The sequence below is a fragment of the Mustela nigripes genome, chromosome 2 (genome assembly GCF_022355385.1).
Source record: "Mustela nigripes isolate SB6536 chromosome 2, MUSNIG.SB6536, whole genome shotgun sequence".
In the NCBI taxonomy this organism is placed as follows: Eukaryota; Metazoa; Chordata; class Mammalia; order Carnivora; family Mustelidae; genus Mustela; species Mustela nigripes.
The window spans coordinates 35,531,698-35,545,097 of record NC_081558.1 but is presented as its reverse complement, the minus strand read 5'-3'; the positions used below and the strand labels follow the sequence as shown (position 1 = coordinate 35,545,097).

General features: G+C 36.4%; 1 non-coding gene across 1 annotated transcript; it reads right to left on the bottom strand.

Moving 5' to 3' along the window:
• Nucleotides 1–634: 634 nt before the first annotated feature.
• On the bottom strand, nt 635–741 carry LOC132012650 (U6 spliceosomal RNA). Its single transcript, XR_009402655.1, has one exon. It is a non-coding gene; the product is annotated as a U6 spliceosomal RNA (small nuclear RNA).
• Between the last annotated feature and the right edge of the window lie 12,659 nt (nt 742–13,400).

Sequence of the window (13,400 nt, the reverse complement as noted above, 5' to 3'; positions counted from 1 at the left end):
GGTGTTGGGGAAACCAGACAACTACATGCAAAAGAAGAAACTGGACTCCTGTCTTACACTATGCACACAAACCCAACACACATTAAAGAGCTAACTATAGTTAGGAGTCTATTTCTTGGTTTACCTCTCTCTCTTTTTACTCCTAAGCTCATTCATTGTTTCCTAACTATAGAGAACAAACTGATGGTTACCAGAGGGGAGGTAGGTGGGAGAACAGGTTAAACAGGTGATGGGGATTAAGGAATGGATTTGTTGTGATGAGCACCAGATGTTGTATGAAAGTGTTGAATCACTAAATTATATAACTGAAACTGATACTGTACTGTATGTTAACTAAGTGGAATTTAACAAAAACTCTTAAAAAAGACTTAATTATAAGACCTGAAACCATAAAATTCCTAAAAGAACACAACAAATTCTTAGACATAGGGTTTAGCAATCTTTTTCAGAATCTGCCTCCTCTCACAAGGAAAGCAAAAGCAAAATAAACTATTGAGACTGTATCAAACTAAAGTGATTTTGCACAGCAAAGAAAAAGAATCAGCAAAATGAAAAGGCAACCTACTTCTCTTATTACAGAAGATATTTGCAAATGATATATTCAATAAGATGTTTCTTTGTTTTCTTTTTTTTTTTAAATATGGAACGCGTCATGAATTTGTGTGTCATCCTTGTGCAGGGGCCATGCTAATCTTCTCTGTGTTGTTCCGATTTTAGTATATGTGCTGCCGAAGCAAGCACTTTATTTCTAACATATATAAAGAATTCATACAATTTAACAACAAAAACAAAACCAAACAACATGAGTAAAAAAACAGGCATAGGTTCTAAATAGATCGTTCTCCAAAGAAGACATACAGATGGCCAAAAAAACATCAAAAGATGTTCAACCTCACTAATCATAGGGGAAATGAAAATCAAAACCACTGAGACTCTCTCACACCTGTCAGAATGACTAAAATAAAAATAAAATAAAATAAACCCAAGAAATTACAAGTGTTGGTGAGGATCTGGAGAAAAGAGAACCCCGGTCCACTGTTGGTAGGACTGTATATTAGTGCAGTCACTATGGAAAACAGTAAAGAGATTCCTGAAAAAATTAAAAAGATCATACAATCCAATTCTATTTCTAGGCATTTATCCAAAGAAAACAAAAACACTCATTAGAAAAGATATATACCCCTGATGTTCATTTTAACATTATTCATAATAGCTAAGATATGGAAACAATGTGTGTCTGTCGCCAGATGAATAGATGAAAAAGATACAGCATGTATATAAAATGGAATACCATTCAGCCATAAAAAGAATGAGAAAGATCTCGTTGTGACAACACATTGTGACAGCACATGTTTGTGTGACAACACAAACAATTGTGACAACACATAGGGATCCTGAGGATATTATGCAAAATGAAGTCAGTCAGACAGAGAAAGAGATACCATATGATCTCACTTAAATGTGGGATCTAAAAATCAAAACAAACAAATAAACAAATAAAAAATATGTAAATATAGAGAACAAACTGGTGGTTGCCAGAGGGCAGGATGGTGGGGAGATAAGTGAAATAGTTCAGGGGGATTAAGAGGTACAAACTTCTACTTATAAAATAGGTAAGTCATGGGGATGTAAAGCATAAGGAACCTGGTCAATAATACTATAAACTGTAATAGCTTTATATGGTGACAGATGGGTCACTTACCATGATGATCATTATGTAATGTATATAGATGTCAAACCATGATGCTATACACCTGAAATTAATACATTAATTCATGTCAACTATACTTCAATACAAATAATTAATTAGGAAAAGAAGTCAGACACACCAAAATGTACATATCAAGGGCCTGGGTGGCTCAGTGGGTTAAGCCTCTGCCTTCAGCTCAGGGCACAATCTCAGGGTCCTGGGATTGAGCCCTACATCGGGCTCTCTACTCAGCGGGGAGCCTGTTCCCCACCCCCAGCCTGCCTCTCTACTTACTTGTGATCTCTGTCTGTAAAATAAATAAATAAATAAAATCTTAAAAATAATTAAAAAATGTACATATCATATGTTTCCATTATATAAAGTATAATGTTGAAAAAATTAATCTATACTGTTCAGAAGTCAGAATCATGGGTAGTTGGAAGTGGGTGGAGTCATGTCTGGAAAGAAGCATGAGGGTCTTGTGATGTGCCTGCTTATGAATGTGCTTCCCACAAGTTTGTCCAGTTTGTGAAAATATATTGAGCTATACACTTGCATGTGCATATATATTTCTCTATGAAAACTGTATTTCAATTAAATTTAGTGTTAAAAAATGAAATTCTGTAACAATTGTGTCTGTTCAATTTATATATTGTTTTTCATGTTAACTTTATGATAATGAACAGCTAAGTGTAATTAATAACAGCACTATCATCTTTCTGCAGAATATTTTTTTTATAGATTAACTAGTGACTCATTTGTAAAACACACAGCAAAAATCTAGTTCTTCTACAAAATGGGTTGAGTAGGGTTTTCATAGCATTGCGGTAGCAATATGATAGTTATGTCATTTATTTTTTGGATAGGCTTAACTGTATTAGCACACCTGAAAATTGCAGAATAAATATTCTATATTCCACTTTAGAAAGGCATTTTATTACACAAACATTAAAATCCACTCCTTCAGATAATAAAACAAAGGTAACTGAATTTGCAACCATTTGAGGTTTAATGTCAGAACTTTGTTCTTAAAATGAAAAGTATACGGACTCAATTATCTTTGAAAGGTCCCGAGTAGTACAGCATAACAGAGATGGAATTACAACTCAGTCTGCACAAGATATATGGCTTTTCCTCTATCATTAATTCAATCATTTTCTTCCTATTTAGCATGAGATAAAGAAGCTGGCTTGCATTTATAGCCATTTTATTAAGGGGTGACAAAACGATCAGAAACATACCAGCCCCACATACATCTGGGAGCTCTAATGACCTGAGGTAATAGATTTATAGTTCAGAGTTCCTGTAAAATGTATGCTCACTGGATAAAAGGGCAAGTTGGATTTTCCATAGTATTTAAATTATTTTCTCTTTCATTCTCTCTTATCTTCCCTCCCTGATCTCAATGTAGTGCACCAATATGGTAATTCACAAAAATTAATCCCAGATATGGGACTGTATTGTACTATGGAAAGGTCTGAATTTTATAGTCACACAAATCTGGAATTAGTTGCTGGATCTGCCGCTTACTGTCAACTGATGACACTTAGTGGACTTGTCTGGAAAACAGGAATGACATCGATCTTATCTTGTCATACTAAAAATGAAAGGTAGGGCGCCTGGGGTGGCTCACTTGGTTAAGCACCTGCCTTCAGGTCAAGTCACGATCCCAGGGTCCTGGGATTGAGCCCCATATTGGGCTTCCTGCTCAGTGGAAAGTCTGCTTCTCCCTCTGTCTGCCACAGCCCCTGCTTGTCTTTCTGTCAAATAAATAAATAAAATCTTTTTTAAAAAAAGTAAATGTATATAAAATATCTTATGAGTTGTAGAGTATTTGGCATATAATGAGTGCTCAATAAATGACACCTATTATTACTGTGTTAAAAGAAGGTGAAAGCAAATAAACGTTATGAAATTACTATGATCCATTCTTAAACCAAAGTTTAACGTTACTCTTTTTCGAATTGGAGAAGTATGTTTTTACTTCAAGGATATATACATTTCACCCAACCCAGGGTCCTTGGTCCAAAGCTCAAAACCATGTGGCCATGGTGGTTTCCTTTTTAGGATCCATGCCCCTGGCATAATGGCTTGGAAGGCCATCCACGAGGAAGTGGAGTCTAATTCCCCAGGGCCAGGCATCGGAGCCGACTTAGGGCATGCTTGGCCAACGAAATGCAGCAACAGAAGCAAGTGCCACACTAGGTTTGGGCTTCAAGAGGTCATGTGAGCTCACTTTGTGTCTTTGGGGAATCTGTTTTGGCCATGAGAACAACCTCAGAAGGAAGAGATACAATATAAGTAGGAGGCCGTCCAGCTAACTCTCCCAGTTGAGGTTCCAGACATGTGCAGGACCCCAAACTCATGAGCGGATCCAGCCTACCATTTTCCTGTGGCCACCCCTGACTGATCGCAAACACACGGGGGTGACCCGCACGTTAGAACTGCCCAGCAGAATTAGGAGCCAAATAAATGCTCATTATTTTAAGTCATTATTATGGGCGGTTTTTTACTCAACCATATCTACCTGCTAAAGACCATATGTTTTCTCATCAGTTCTTCAAAATTTTCTTTTAAACTAAGAGCATTAGTTGCCTTTGGAGGTTCAGTAGAGTATAGTATCCCTGTATATCATTTAATACGATCAGACATTCCTTAAGATTCTTGTGAGACATATGTATACACAAACTTACAGTTGGATTTATAAAAATGCTTTATTGACTTCAGAATCTTCTAGATTTCCTTTTCAGTATAGCCCCAGTAGATCTACAATGACAAAGCCAATACTTAGGTCCTAATTTTCAGTATGCTTTGATACACACACACACACAGAGACATGATTCTCACCAAGGTGTTGAGGTAAGGAATTTATTTCAGACTTCCTGTATAATTAGGAGACATCTGATTAAAAAGATCAGCTTTAATATCAGCTTAGTATAGCTGTATGAAGGAAGGTACTTTTAAACTCCTTTTTTTTTTTTTAAAGATTTTATTTATTTATTAGAGAGACAGAGAGAGAGCACAAATAGGCAGAGCAGCAGGCAGAGGAGGAGGGCTCTCCATCAAGCAGGGAGCTGAATGTGGGGCTCGATTCCAAGACCTGGAGATCACGACCCGCGCCGAAGGCAGACACCCAAACAACTGAGCCACCCAGGTGCCCCTTAAACTTCTTTTTAAATTTATTTTTATTTTATTTTATTTATTTATTTGACAGAGATCGCAAGTAGGCAGAGAGGCAGGCAGGGAGAGAGGGGGAAGCAGGCTCCCCGCTTAGCAGAGAGCCCAATGCAGGGTTCAATCCCAGGACCCTGGGATCATGACCTGAAACAGAAGGCAGAGGCTTTAACCCACTGAGCCACCCAGGCATCCTTCTTTTTAAATTTAAATAAGTACATACAGTGAAAATTAAATTCATCTTCCTCCCCTGACTCATTCTAAAGACAGTCTCGTTGCCAATTTCTTAGACATCCGTTCAGAGATATCAAATCTGTTTGTATACATAATGTATATGTATACACAAAATTATGTGTGTGTGCATTTGTGTGTATGTATGTATACTTGTTCCCCTCCTTGCTCCTTTGCATTTTACAGTTTATCTTAGAAATCACTTCACATCACTAAATACAGATTTTAAGACAGACCTGAAGCAAGACAAGCCGACTTGACGTACACAGTGGTTCCTGCTGCTGAGTAACTGGGAAGGGAAGCCGACTGGTGTCTAGAAGACTGTTCGTTTCCAATTTTCTATTCAACTTCTTATTTTTTTTTAAGGATTTATTTATTTATTTGAGAGAGACAGGGGGAGGCAGAGGAAAGGGAGAATCTCAAGCAGAACCCAAGGTGAGGCTTGACCTCGCAACCCTGAGATCATGATCCGAGCCAAAATCAATAGTCAGGCACTCAACCCACTGAGCGCCACAGGTGCCCCCCAATTTTTTTGATTCCTTTCATTGAAGAGAGAGATGGGGTATGAGTTCCAGGAAATTAGAGATCATTGGAGACTGTTCATTGCTCCTCTCCTTAAACAATATTTGATGAACTCATGGTATGGATTTAGCCCAATCAGTAGTCACTGATTTAAATAAAATAAGCCCCAGAATTTGAAAGAACAGAGAAAATTCAGCTTCAGCTTGGATCAAGTTCTTTTGAGTGTGTAATTACTTAGAACACACACACACACACATTTAGTGACTTAATAATATTAGTGAGCCTTATATTTTCTATAAACGCCTATGTAGGAAATCAGTCTATATCCTTAAAAGAAAATCAGATGCTAAGAAAAGCATCTGTGCTACCAAATGCCAGGAATGTGTGATTTATACACCCAAAGCCCAGAAATGATTAGATCATATAGGAGGTGGTGATGGTACAGATACGAGTCCTGAGTTCAAAGACAAAGGCCATATTTACTTAGAAGTCAAGTTTATACAATTGAGAACTCTGCATTTTTCATAGGCTTGATGACCACCCTTCCTAAAATTCCTCTTAAAAACAGTGTAAGTACACCACAAATGCATCTAAATTCCTTTTAGCCCAGAAAAACATCAGTGATACAGTTTCTAAACTCTTCTCAGTCTGTTTTGCGTCACATACGGAAGACATATAGTCGGTTTGGTATTTTCTTTTGTTTGTTCATCAGTCAGTTGATTTTCCTGTTACCACCAAATTCAGATGACACTTGCTAAGTCCTACCTAAGTCCTAAAAACATAAAGTCAATAAAACAGTAGCAATTTATTATAAGAAATTGAATCTGCAATTCTTTTTTTTTTTTTTTTAAGATTTTATTTATTTATTTATTTGACAGAGATCACAAGCAGGCAGAGAGGCAGGCAGAGAGAGAGGAGGAAGCAGGCTCCCCGCTGAGCAGAGTGCGCAATTCTCTTTTTAAAGAATCAGATTACATTTCAGATTCATTTTTCTACCATAAAAATTTCTAAGGGCTTAAAATTTAGAACACTTTTTTAGCGATGTTATAGGGACTAAGGTGGGCGAATAAAGGGGAGGGGAGGCAGAAGTAAAGGCAACATGGAGGAAGAGAGGGAGAGAGGGAGAGAGAAGGAAGGAGGAAGAAGAAGCGAAGAGGAAGTGTGGCAGGACGCAGGTGGGAAGGAAAAGAGGAACAGGAAGAAGGGAGAGAACCAAGAACGCTTACTTTCTAAACCAGCAATTCCATGAAGTAGTAATTCTATTAGAGAGAGACCCTTAGCTTACTTCTGACGACTAGCGGATATTCTTATCTGAACTTTAAATTGGAAGATTAGTGTGTACTCTGGCTTTATCCCAGAAATGAAGCAGCCAGCCCATTTTCTTAGAACACTCACAAACAGGCTTCAGAGAATTATATGCTGAAGACTTGGTGACTGCTACAAAAATAAACAAAAGCTTTTGGTTTATGTCTCATTAGATGAAAGCCTATACAACACTGAATGTTTCAAGAGAGAACTCTGATATAAAAACTCGGTTTAAGGAAACATTAACTTGTACATCTGGAGAGGTAAGGGAGGGAAACCGTTCACACTACTTTTTCCCTCTATTTTATTTTCTCTTCCTGATAATTCTGGGAATAACATCATGTCCTGTATTGGTCCAGTTACCGTTAATGCTCTGAACTTCTTGTTCTTGCCTGGCAGGGCTCCATCCATCCACAATCTTTCTACTATTAAATCTATTTCTCAGTATAGGTCACTTGAGTCAAAATCACTCAGTTATGGATAAAATATAACCCTCCACTAGGGGGCATATTTTTATCTCAACATTCAAAGAGTTGCCTTAACATTCGCCAGTGTTAAGAGGTTACACTCATAATTCTTTTAAAGGAGACTATAATTTAGAAATCTGCTCTACCCTTGATAATTAGGCATAACTTCTATTAATATAAAATGAGAATTATGTGACTTATAGGTGGCAAGATCAGACCCCTTTGTTTAAACTGATGGTGAAAGTTACGACTTTTCCATATTGTGAAAGACTCCTCTGAAACATACCAGCATTTAAGAAAATGCCATTAGGAAAAAAAAAAAAAAAGAAAATGCCATTTACTCTCAATGTTGTTGCTTAAAACCCAAATGGTGAAAATATATATATATATTTGAAGCTCTACATCAAGCCTGTAAATTGTTGGTGTCATTTACTTCTCTCATCCTTTGTTTTAGATCATGGCTTACATTTCAAAGCAAAGGAGAGTCACTTCACTAGTATACAATTGACCACAAATAATAGATTCATTTTTTTTTCTTATTATCACTAGTTTCTGACTACAAAAGGTCCAGGTGTAACCTTTACCCCAAATCCCACCTTATATTTAAGTCACTATAAAAGCAGACTATATTACATATTTAAAAGAACTGAATGCAAATTTGGTTATATTGAATGTTTAACAAAGACCATAATACCAAGACAATTCATATCAAAAACTACATTTTTATACTATTGAAAAACTCACTGCATAGCCAAGTGGCATATTATAGATATTATTTAGGAATTTGTTAACCTTAAGTCCTAAAGTTTTCCTGTTAATACACAAATGACCCATATCACCTATTTTAAAAGCTAACAATAAATAAAGTACCCCTAGTTGGGCTGATGGAATTATCAGATGCCTCATGACAATAGTTCATTCAGATCAAGAATTTTTTTTTTTTTTAACAAACTCATATGTGGAATTCAAGGGGTAAGGTGGGGGGATTCGGGCAAATGAAAACCCAAATAGATCCCTGAGACACTAAAATGTATAATATACACCAACTAATGTGCTTTACTCTTAGAAAAGCATACTCACTAATGACTTAATTACTCATTTTTTTTAAAGATTTATTTATTTATTTGAGGGAGAGAGAAAGAGAGAGCAAGTGAGCAAGGAGAGGAGGAGAGGGAGAGAATCTCAAGCAGACTCCTTGCTAAGCAGGGAGCCCAATGCAGGGCTTGGTCTCACCACCCAGCAGTCATGACCTGAGCTGAAATCAAGTCAAACACTTAACTGAGCCACCCAGGCGCCCTACACTTTATTGTTATTTTAGACACACTTTGAATAATTTTAGTTATTTCATTTCTTGGTACATAGGCTATTATAAAAAAATAAGAAAGAAAAGGGAAGCTAAGACACACTTTCAGTAAGACAAAAAATAATGCAGCATCTGACACAAGTATTCAAAAAGTCCAGCTTGCTGGGATTAGTAAGGGCATCTCAAGACACCACTGTTGTCCACATGATTCAATAATAGCATAAAAAGATAACCCTAAGCTATCTTACACAAAACACAAAATTGTGTTCAAAATACTACTTAAAATGGCAAAGAAAGCTATAATTCATTGTAGAAACTCTTTCATTTTATGGCTAAGTTTTTGTTGTTATTCTCAACGTTTTACTCGCAGAGGAGATAACTATAGTTACCTAAGCCAGTCACCTGTGAGAACCCAGACTTCCCAATATCATAAGGTAAACAAGGTTATTATGTGGGCTTTGATTACGCACTACCGAGAATCAATTTTATTTGACCCACAGTGAGCCCCTATCCTAGGCAAAACACATGCTAAGGAAGATGCACTGGGAATGCATGACCTTATGGTATGTCCTACCGAAATTTCTCATCCATTCAATTTAATTAACTCATTGTTCCCATCATTCATGACAATGGCCGTGAGAAACTTTCTAAGACTATCTTTTATATACCCCTCCTCACCCTATTGAAACACAACTTCAACAAAGAAAATGGATATGACAATAGTGACAGCAAAACAGTTGGATAGCCCTTGCTAAGTTTTAGGCACTCTTCTAAGCCCTTTATAGATACTACTTCATTTAATCCTTAAAACCTTCTTGCGAAACAGGGACAATTATCACCCTAAATGTAGAGATGAGGAAACAGACACAGAGAAATTAGGAAACTTACTCGGGGTCTCACAGCCAATAAGCAGCAGAACTGGGAATCAAATGCCATCATTTCCTAGGGAAAGTAAATTATCAGCATACTCATGAATAAGGATTTTTTAAAGAATATAATTGAAGTACATTAAGTATGATGAAGGTCAATTATCTTAGCTTCAGAACTATCAACATGGCATGTCTACATTTAAGTAAACATTTGGAAAAATGTTCCATGCTCCTGGATTGGAAGAATAAATATTGTGAAAATGTCTATGCTACCTAAAGCAATCTACACATTTAATGCAATTCCTATCAAAGTACCATCCATCTTTTTCAAAGAAATGGAACAAATAATTCTAAAATTTATATGGAACCAGAAAAGACCTCGAATAGCCAAAGGGATATTGAAAAAGAAAGCCAACGTTGGTGGCATCACAATTCCGGACTTCAAGCTCTATTACAAAGCTGTCATCATCAAGACAGCATGGTACTGGCACAAAAACAGACACATAGATCAATGGAACAGAATAGAGAGCCCAGAAATAGACCCTCAACTCTACAGTCAACTAATCTTCGACAAAGCAGGAAAGAATGTCCAATGGAAAAAAGACAGCCTCTTCAATAAATGGTGCTGGGAAAATTGGACAGCCACATGCAGAAAAATGAAATTGGACCATTTCCTAAGTAAACATTTGAAACCCTCCAAAATTTTTTATTTTGTTCCCAAAGACTGGCCAAGTATGTGTGTATGCATTGCTTATATCCAGTTCAAATGCAAACTGACAACAATGGGCCTGAATGCTAGAAGTATCACATAGCCTCGTATGCAATGGGCTAAGAATATTTTCTTTTAAATCTAGTGTGTCATGAAATAAACAAAATTTGTCATTCATCAGTACTGGATCCTAAGTATTAATATTTCAAATAAACAAGAAAAAAAAAAACCAGAAGAGATGAAAATGATGTTGTTCATGAAAAAATGTTCTTGGTAAAACCAAACTTTGCAAGACTGGATTCTTTTGGTTGCAAATGGTTGTAAATTCATATCAAACTAATGTAGGCAAAAAGAATGCGGAGGAAATATTTTATTCACTCATAAAACTGCGAAGTCAAGATATTCAGCTGATTCCAGAAACACAGTGTCCCTAGGGCTCTGCTATACTTAGCTTCCCACTCTTCTGCCACAGGGAAGGCTGCTGCCTCTGGCTAACTTTTCCACAAAAAAGGCACAGAAAATAGCAATGAGTAACCCCAACACTGAGTGATTAGGTCACAGTACATTTCTAATTAGCCTGGTTTGGATCAAGGGCCCATCCCAATTTAATCTCCGAAGCACAAGGATCAAATATCATGACTGGCTCTGCCAGAAGGTTTGGTGGGGATTATCTGCCAAACCAAGACCTCACTGACTGGGTAAAGGACAATTTTCCAAAAGAAAAAATATGTTTAGTTACCTGAAGAAAGGGAAGATATGCTGGACAGGCAGAAACAACTTCTGACCCCTACTGTCTTGATGCCTATTTCTCCTTGGGAAGAGCACAGATTTCATGAAGATAACAACTAATTGGTACTGATGGTGAATTACGGGTCAAGCACTCTGATAAACATTTCACATACCTTACTTCATTTAATCCTTACAACAATATCGAAGTAGACATTACTGTTATTGTTTCCAGGAACGATACACAAACTATGCATCAATTCACCTATACCTGCTGTTTATACCAGGACTCTCCTGCACTGGCCTATGACCCTTTTGATTGATTAAGTCCCATGCACATCAGTTGATGTGTTTTGAATGACCAATCTTGGTTATTTCCAATACTTGAAAATGAAATGAAGTCTGATAATTAAGAAAAGTAAAATCAGGAGCTATGAACCCTGAGTAAGACCAGTAAGTGTTTTTCATGATTAGTGATTAGTGTTTATTATGTTAGAGACTAAACATGACAAATACTGTAAATTCATTATACTTTAATTGCTTAAGAACTTCACTGAGGTATAATTTGCACATAATAAAATGCACTAGTTTTAAATGTATAGTCTTACAAGATTCACCCCAAAATACAGCCTTATAACTACCACCCACCTAACACAGAGAATATTTTCCCCATTTCAGTAAGTTTCCTCTCACCCTGTTTCAAACAATCTCCTCTCCTCACCCTTGGCAACCAACAACCAAAACTGTTTGGATTTTCTAGAATTTCTTTTGAATGGCACCATGAAGTATATATTCTTCTATATCTGAGTTCTCTCATTCAGCACATAACTTGGAGAGTTATCTATGTTATTGCATATATCAATAATTTGCTCCTTTTTCTTGCTGAATGGTATTCTCTAACTTTTAGATGTCACAAATAACACTGCTATACATATTTTTAGAAGCATATGAATCCAAGGTAGACTTATGTTTCATGTTTTGCGGGAGTAGATAACTGGAAAAGAGCCAATAAGTCATAAGTGTAAGTGTCTATTTTACTTTATAGGAAACTAACAACCTGTTTTCCAAAGTGACTATAACATTCTTGCATTCCATAAGCAATGAATTAGAGTTTCATTAGCTCCACTTCCTTACAAAGAATTAATATCGGTCTTTTTAATTTTGGCCATTCTAGTGTGTGTCTGGTGGTTTTTCTTTGTTAATTTAATCTTCAAATGGCCGGTAACATTGAGTATTTCCAATGTGTTTGTTGGTCATCATGTCTCTTCCTCTCTGAAGTGTCTTGCCCAATTTTTGCCCATTTTATCATTGAGTTGTATGTTTTCTAAGTTCTTCATGTAGGATACAAGTTCTTAGATATAAGACTTTGTAAATATTTCTCCCAATCTGTCAATTACCTTTCTTTTTTATTGAGTCTTTCGAAAAGAAATTGTTTTTAAATTTTAAAGAAGTCCAATTTATCAATTTTCCTTTTTTATACTTTATGCTTTTCATATCATACTTAAGAAATTTTTGGTTGAACCAAGAACACAAAGATAAAAATGTTTTTCCTGTTTCTGTCCAGAAGTTTTATCATTTCAGATCCTACATTTAGGCTTATGATTCATTACCGTTTAATTTGTGAGTGGTATAAAGTAAGGGCTGAGATCCCCTCCTTTCCCATACATATATCCAATTATATTATTTTCTATGGTTGTAGAAAATTGACACCAATGTATTGGTTTAAAACAACACAAATTTATTATCTCACAATTCAACATAAATCTCACTGAATCAAAATCAACTTATTAACAAATTGGTGTCCCTTTCTGAGGACTCTGAGGGAAAATCCATTTCCTTGTCCTTTGTACCTTACAAAGGTTGTTCACATTCCTTGGCTTGTAGCCCTCTTCCTCTATCTTTAAAACCAGCAGCATTAAGCCCAGTTTCTCACCATGACATCTCTCTGGCTCCCTCTTTCTCCCTTTTCCTCTATGATGTCTATGATAATATTGGGCCCACTTCAATAATGTAGTATGCTCTTCCTATGTTAAGGTCAGCTGATTAACAAATTTAATTCCATCTGTAATCTCCATTCCTCTTTGCCATGTACCCAAATATACTCACAGGCTGAGGATTGGAATGTGGACACCCTTGGGTAGGGGAATATTATTATGCCTATCACATCAACTATACCAGGAATATTCATTGAAAAGTTTCTTCTTTTTCCCACCGAATTAACTTGGCACCTCTGTTGAAAATCAGTTGACCACATATGCATGGATTCATTTATAGATGGTATTCTGTTTCTCTGATTTGTCTATTTTTTAATAATGACTATGGCATGCCTTGTTCACTGTAGCTTTATACTAAGAATTATACCAAGACTTAAAATCAAGAGGCAACCCATGGAATGGGAGAAGAT